Source organism: Octodon degus, unplaced genomic scaffold (genome assembly GCF_000260255.1).
Source record: "Octodon degus isolate 3935 unplaced genomic scaffold, OctDeg1.0 scaffold00011, whole genome shotgun sequence".
In the NCBI taxonomy this organism is placed as follows: domain Eukaryota; kingdom Metazoa; phylum Chordata; class Mammalia; order Rodentia; family Octodontidae; genus Octodon; species Octodon degus.
In genome coordinates this window covers 18,774,311-18,781,116 of record NW_004524587.1, presented here as the reverse complement: position 1 = coordinate 18,781,116, position 6,806 = coordinate 18,774,311, and the positions used below count along the sequence as shown (strand labels likewise).

Here is a 6,806-nt window from a genome sequence, read left to right as displayed (position 1 = left end):
AAGTCAAATATGTGAATTCTGTCCTTTGTCTAAATCTTACTATTTTTTTGCTATCTCAGAAATTAACAGGTCCCCAACAGAGAACAATTAGAACATTCTTTCCTTTGCAAAGAAGCCAGAATGATGAAGCCTCAATAAATGTCCTGGGATAATACCGATCAAATGTTAAAGCTAAGCCAGTAGAAGACCATTTTTTTTTTCTCTTCTACCATCTCTTCAGAGGTTTTTACGTGGGGCCCATTGTGATAAGAGCTTCCTGACTACTCAAGGAGGCTATTAATTGACTAAAGGTGGAGCCTTCAAGGTGAGCTTTTCAGATTGGCAGAGAAGGCCTGTTCCTGTTCTCATCACACTGACTGGGAAAAACAGCCCTTTAAACAGGAAGGCATTTTGCTTGTTGATTTTAGACACATTCTTCTGAACATAACTTGTTCTTATTAAAGATGACTTGACATTTAAACAAGGTTATGATTTCTCTATTGTGGCTCTAAGTATGCCATCTATTTTCAAGTTTTCAGAAACACAAAGGGAAGTGTTTCATTAAAGAGACTTCTCTCTGTTCACAATTCCTTCATTTATTCTTCCAAGAAATCTCCCTGTGTCAGTTGTTCTGGTTTGCGTTTGAATGCATAAAAGACACAAAATTTCAAACATTTTGAATTTCTGAGGCAGAAATCTCTAGACTGAAAAAAAATCAAGGCCAGAAAGCGAGTCCATTGTGCTAACCATGAAGATAGGCGTGGCCTCCGATTGCTCAATTCAGTATGTAGAACGGAACCACATGTTTCAAAAACCTTTGATTGCCACTGCAGTTAATACAGATATTTCATGTGAAAGGGACATTGTGCACAAAGGCAGAAGCAACTTAGAACATTTATCTTTACTTAAATAAAGATTTACTAAAAAGCTTCTTATGAAAATATATAATCACAAATTATAGGGGGCCAGGGGGATGGCTCAGTGGAATAAGCACTTGCCTGGGAAGTGCTGGGGCCTGAGTTCAATCCCTGGTTCTGCTAAAAATAAAATTATAACAGTATTACTAGGAAAATAAAAATAAGAACAATGTTCTCACTCCAAATAGACAGGGTATTTTCTATGTCAATGAGTCTTGAACTTTTCTATGAAGTAGTAAAGAATCTATAGCAATACAACCATCATGTGATACCACCAGGTTGGGGATTTATAAAAATCATTCCTAGGCTAACGAAGGAAAGGTAAACAAAAACTTAGGATGATATCCCGAGAAGGAGATGATGGAAACTTGAAATAATGAGAAAACAGCAGATTAGCAAAGAAAACAGGAAGAGGGAAAGGAAAATAAGGAAAGAAATGAGGAAACTTACTGAAAAATCATCTAAACATATGCTGCTGGATTTGGTTAGTATTTGGATATGACTGTGAAGTAGAAACAGAGGTCAGAGAATAGAGGAGGAAGTTAGGGGCTGAGTAAATAACCAGTTCATCTGGGACATGCTAACTTTGCAGTATCTGTGAGCCGTGCTGTTGAAAACACCAGTGTTAAGATCAGACCTGAAAGCTGAAACTCAAGGGAAAAGCTAAGGGCGGGGGACTAAGGCTATGCTTGTATTTGGCAGATAGAAATACAAGAGATGGCCCCGAAGGCATGAGGCAAAAGTACAGAGTCAGGAAGTAGTGTCCATCAACTGAATCACTTCCACATAAGGAAGCTTCGCTTTCCCGTTGGAACTGAGTAGGTCCAACCTCAGAGTGCCATGTATGTTATCATTCTATGCAGAAACTCTTCCTTTTCCCTGGAAAAAGTTTGAATCTCTTTCCAGTGTACAGTTATAAATGTCATCCCATCTATAAAATAATTCCTTCTGCTCTTCTGTCAGTGCACATATTTTAGCTCTCACATGAATGTATCTCAATGAATATTGGTATAATGCACCATTGTTTTTCCTTGGTCATTTTCTCTTCTAGCAGACCATAAGCTCCTTTGGAGCATGGATAACATTTGTAGGAATACATTCTCACTTCCTGGCATTGTTTCTGAGTAGCATACTCACTCAAATAGTCTATGAATGGATAAGAGAATATTGAACATATGGCTCACTTAGAAACACTCAGCCCAGTTTGAGCTTCATGCTTCTTTTAGTCCACTGCCTGTTGCTGAATATGTACCTCACGTCCACATCTTGCAGGAGAGAGGTTTAATTCAGCTCATATTTTAAGGCACTTCAGTCCATAGTTATCTGATTCCAAAGCCAATGCATCATTGGAGAAAGGCGTATTGGGTCAAACCTACTTAGTTCATGGTAGTCAGGAAAGGGAGAAGGGCATCATTGCCAGAGAGGGAGGATCAAGGGTCAGACATAGTTCCTAGGACCAGATCTCTATGACCCTCCAAGGCATATTCAATTGAGCCACTCAAGGTGACACCCTTCTCTAGCAGCCACACGTAAGAAGTATTGATATTTACACTGATCTTAATATTAATCCTAAGACTGCCAAGTTTGATTTTTCCACTCAAAAAATTGACATACTTTGACTCCTCTTTGCAAAAGATTTTATGTACTCTTCAGGAACTAGTAAGATAAACCACTGCTTTGGTATTCTTGTAATCCACAAGAACTTCAGCAGACATTAGAAACTTATCATCATGTCCCACACCCCTTTATTAGATAAGAAATGCACCTTAAACATATCAAGGAACCTGAAGTACATGTTACCTAAATGACACAGTATGAAGAAAAGTTTTGATGTCATAGGAAAAAAGTCCTCCCTACATTTCTAAAGCATTAGAAATTCAGAAGAAAGGAATTACCTCAGGCCCATAGCCGGAAATATCTGTTTCAAAGAGGATTCCTGAGTTCTATGGAGTGAGGGCATAAATCCTTTGGACTCAGCACTTTTTTCCCCATGAGAAATTCTAATATACAACAGTCAGCTCAGTGTGGCCTGCTTTTTCTGTATCAACTCTCCGTTCCACTGCCTGAGTCATTTGCCTTGTCAGTCTCGTTGCCCATTTGTACTCTGATTTACATAAATATGTAAAAGCCAAGCATATTCATAAATGAAATTATGTTTATAGGATGAGGTCTACAATTGCATTTTCTTTGTCAAAATGAAAGTAATGTCACTTGTACCTCATAACTAGTCATACAGATTAAATAAAATGCTCTAAGAGGCTCCATGACAGAGACTAGCATTGTAGATGAGTGACAAATACAACTTCTTACTGCAAGATGTTTTGTGTAATTTGAGATAATATATAATCTGTTCAGTTTATAATGACATTCTTTTTTCCAAATTGCTTTGTTTTGTAGATAGGGTCTTCCTGTGTAGTTCAGGTTGGCCTTGAACTTCACTATGTAGCCCAGGTTGGCCTGGAACATATGGAAATCCTGCTGCCTCAGCGTACCCAGTGTTGCAATTATAGGCATGAGTCACCACACACAGGCATCTTCAAAATTACTTCTCTGTAAAACACCAGTAGACTCACAGATATTCCCCCATACACCATAGTTAACCAATTCAAGTACCCACATTTAGATAAGAAGGGTGCCTTTTGTGAACCCTATTCATTGTGCCACATTTTGCCTATTGATTGCTTTGAGGTCACCCAGGCCTTTTTTTTTTTTTTTTTTAACTAAGACACCAGAGATGTGCTAGTGTGGCCAGTATTCTTCTAGCTAGATGACAGATGAGCATCCACATCCATAACCTTCTATACCCTATATTTCCAAGACCATGTTCATGGGACGGACAAATTTTTCAAATCTTACTATGCTTTTGGCCTGTACTGATTAGAATAAAAGATTTTTCAATGTAGTATTTGTACCTTGCGACAGAAAGATGAGAAAAAATTTTGTAAAAAAATCTCTCCTTTATAATTCCCTTTGGGAATAGTTAAACTTATACATAAGGAAACTAAGGCTGAGATCATTGCTAAAATACTAACATAAAGGCTGCATGACAAAAACTCAGCATAGCCTTTGTGCCTCTAACATTGCCACCGAATCCTGTGGACCACTGTTGGGTCCTAGGTTTATGCTGAAGTGAGGGCCAGGAGTTGTCCTAGCAAGAAATCAATGAAATAAAAGATATTCTTGATTATTCTAAGTTCAAAAAAAAAACGAAAGAAAGAAAGAAAAACTCCTAAATTCACAAGAAAAGGTGAACAAAAGTTTATAGGAAATGTTTTTTTTATTTATTCATATTTTAATTAGTCAATTAGCATGTGAGGGTAATGCACTTAAATGGGACCTTGGCAGAAAAAGCACATTTTAAACAATAAGAAACCAGGAGAAACATTGAACACAGCTATTATTTTTGGCAGGAGTCTTTTCTTACATCTTTTCTTTTTCTTTTTTTTTTCCCTCCTCTCTGATAACAAAGGGGAAAAAGTTTAAATGAGAGAAGATTGCACAGAGTTGAGGATTAACATTTAATTTACATAATGTCAGTGTGTTAAAGACTATGTAGGTGCAGTAGTATAAAATATTCTTAGTTAAAAAGCAGCTCAAAATAGGAACCTCTTTTATTCGGCATATTTTGCCAAGTTCATTGTGCGGCTAAGTTAAAAAGATCACCATTTTCTTAGCAAAGGCAGCACAAGATATACATAGAGGCATGTAATTATTTAGGACGAGAAATAGTGTGGCTCTTAGTTCAACCCCAGTGATGTAACAGAGATATTACTGGTGATATAATTTGACCCTCCCAGCCCATCACAGTGGTGAAGTCTGCAGAGACACATAACAGAAGAGTTTGACCTTTAACGATACAAAACCACTCCTGTTGGAAAATCATGAAGGACTGTGTGTTCTTTAAGTAGAATCATCAAAATCTCCCTCTGTGAAAGGCATAGCAAGCTGCACAGTAGATCTCCCTCTTGGATCTCACTAATATGTCTGGACAGCTTCACTGAGAAAGAGCTTTTGCAGAAAGACCACCAAGCATTCTCTCCCACCCAGCATACTCAGCTTAATACCTGCAATGGAACAGTATTGCAGTAGCCTGAATTGGTTAAGTGCCTCAACTTAAAAATGAATTACTTTGTTCTTAAATAGGACTCTATGGCTTATTTTGTAATGGTCTCTTTTGGGACTAATGGAGGAAAAAAATGAACACTGGTGACCCAGAGTTGAAATGAATGTGGTGTAATACTTATAACATAGGATCCAGAACAGGGCTTAAAGATAGTGTCAGAGTCCAGGAAATGATTCTTCTCCTACAGTTGTTTTCCTTTTAGCTGCTTGCTGGGAGCTCCACTGTCATTTTTCTGGATCTGCTTTATGGATTTACATTATTTGTCCCAGGGAAATTGAAGTGACAATCACATAGGTGAACTTGTGAGAGATATGTTTAGCTCTGTATCATACTTCTACCTCATGATGTTCGGGACTACATATCTACAGTGCTTCATTGATCATCTTCACAGGAAGATCAAAGAGCAGGCCTACTGCCCTGACGAGGGGCTGCTTTGGACTTTGTTAAAGCAGTAGCAGTTCCCTGTGACTAGTAGAGATGACATCACACTATCAAAACTGACCCAGCTTTGAGTGGCTATCAAATGAGGCAGTTTGACTGTCTTATGTATTTTTTCTGGTTATTTCCAATTCAAGTTGGAATGTGGGTACCATAGAGAATATATTATCTGAGTAATAAGGATGATGCCTACTCAATAGTTTTATGCTAAAATTCAGATGAAATGAAAACTTGTGAAACATCTTTGGTACCCAAGAAGGATAGCTTCCAGGGAGAAAAATATATTACTGTCTAGAAAAAGATCCAGTACATGAAATATACTTTCTAGGAAGGAATGTCCAGTTTGATTTTGTACACAGATGATGCTAAGTGTGGTTTAATGCTTCTCCTAAGAGGGTACAGTTCAGTGTCTCCAGCAGAACAAACAAAGTATTTACCCAACTTGCTCGTCCTCTCAGTTCCCTGCCCTAGGCTTTCTCCCAAGCCCTCTGCAAGACTTGTCTTCTCCTGTGTCTGCTGTCTGGAATGGTCCCAAGTCTCTTTGATAATTTCAATGACTCGTGTTTTTTATCTTGTCACACTACTGATTGAAGCAAAACAACACATCATGCTGCCACTTCACCCAAAAGTGGTGTTCGTACTCTCCCCTTTGGGGTGGCTCAATGGGTCACTAGCAAGAGGCCCAGTGAGTGCTTTCAAAGGGGATTGACTCATCTTTCAAGGAAAATGTACACAACTTTCCGTGTGAAATTTTATGAATTTTCTTGCCTCTGTGTTCTCACAGGGAACAAAAATATGTAATTCAAGTCTTTACAATGAATGCATCACAGTGCAACATCATCAATGTTTCTCTTTCTTCCTGACAAAGTTATGAGCTCTAGAGAGTAAGGACCGTGAATTTATCTTTTCCTTATCTGCAGAGATGGAAAAATACTTGTTATTACATGACTGACGAAGGTGAATTTATTATTGCCCCTAAAAATTCTAATTTAAATTGCATTGTGAAAGAAAGAAACAATCTCCATTATTTAGAAAAGGAAAACAAAATTCTTTTAAAATATGGGTCATCAAGTCCTATGTTTTACTTGGTCTACTTATGTCTCTTTGCACTTATGAAGTTGTTAATTAATATCTTCTCCCTCTAGCTTTAAAAGTAGTTACTGAGTATTTGTGTGTATAATCAAATGATGGTAGTTATGCGACTGAATTGCTGTACCACTAGTGGCAGAACATATTGCAGGGCATTGCCAATAGCTTTGTGAAACCTGGAAACTGTTTTGGGGAGAATTTCAGTCAAAAAAAAAATGCTTTCTCCTTCTTCCCAAAGACAGAGTGTTGTAAATGTATTT

At 37.8% G+C, this 6,806-nt stretch overlaps 1 non-coding gene across 1 annotated transcript; it reads right to left on the bottom strand.

Annotated features, from left to right (window-relative positions):
• Positions 1–6,027: 6,027 nt before the first annotated feature.
• On the bottom strand, positions 6,028–6,162 carry LOC111815135. The gene has a single exon (XR_002819919.1). It is a non-coding gene; the product is annotated as a small nucleolar RNA SNORA21 (small nucleolar RNA).
• Positions 6,163–6,806: the final 644 nt, after the last annotated feature.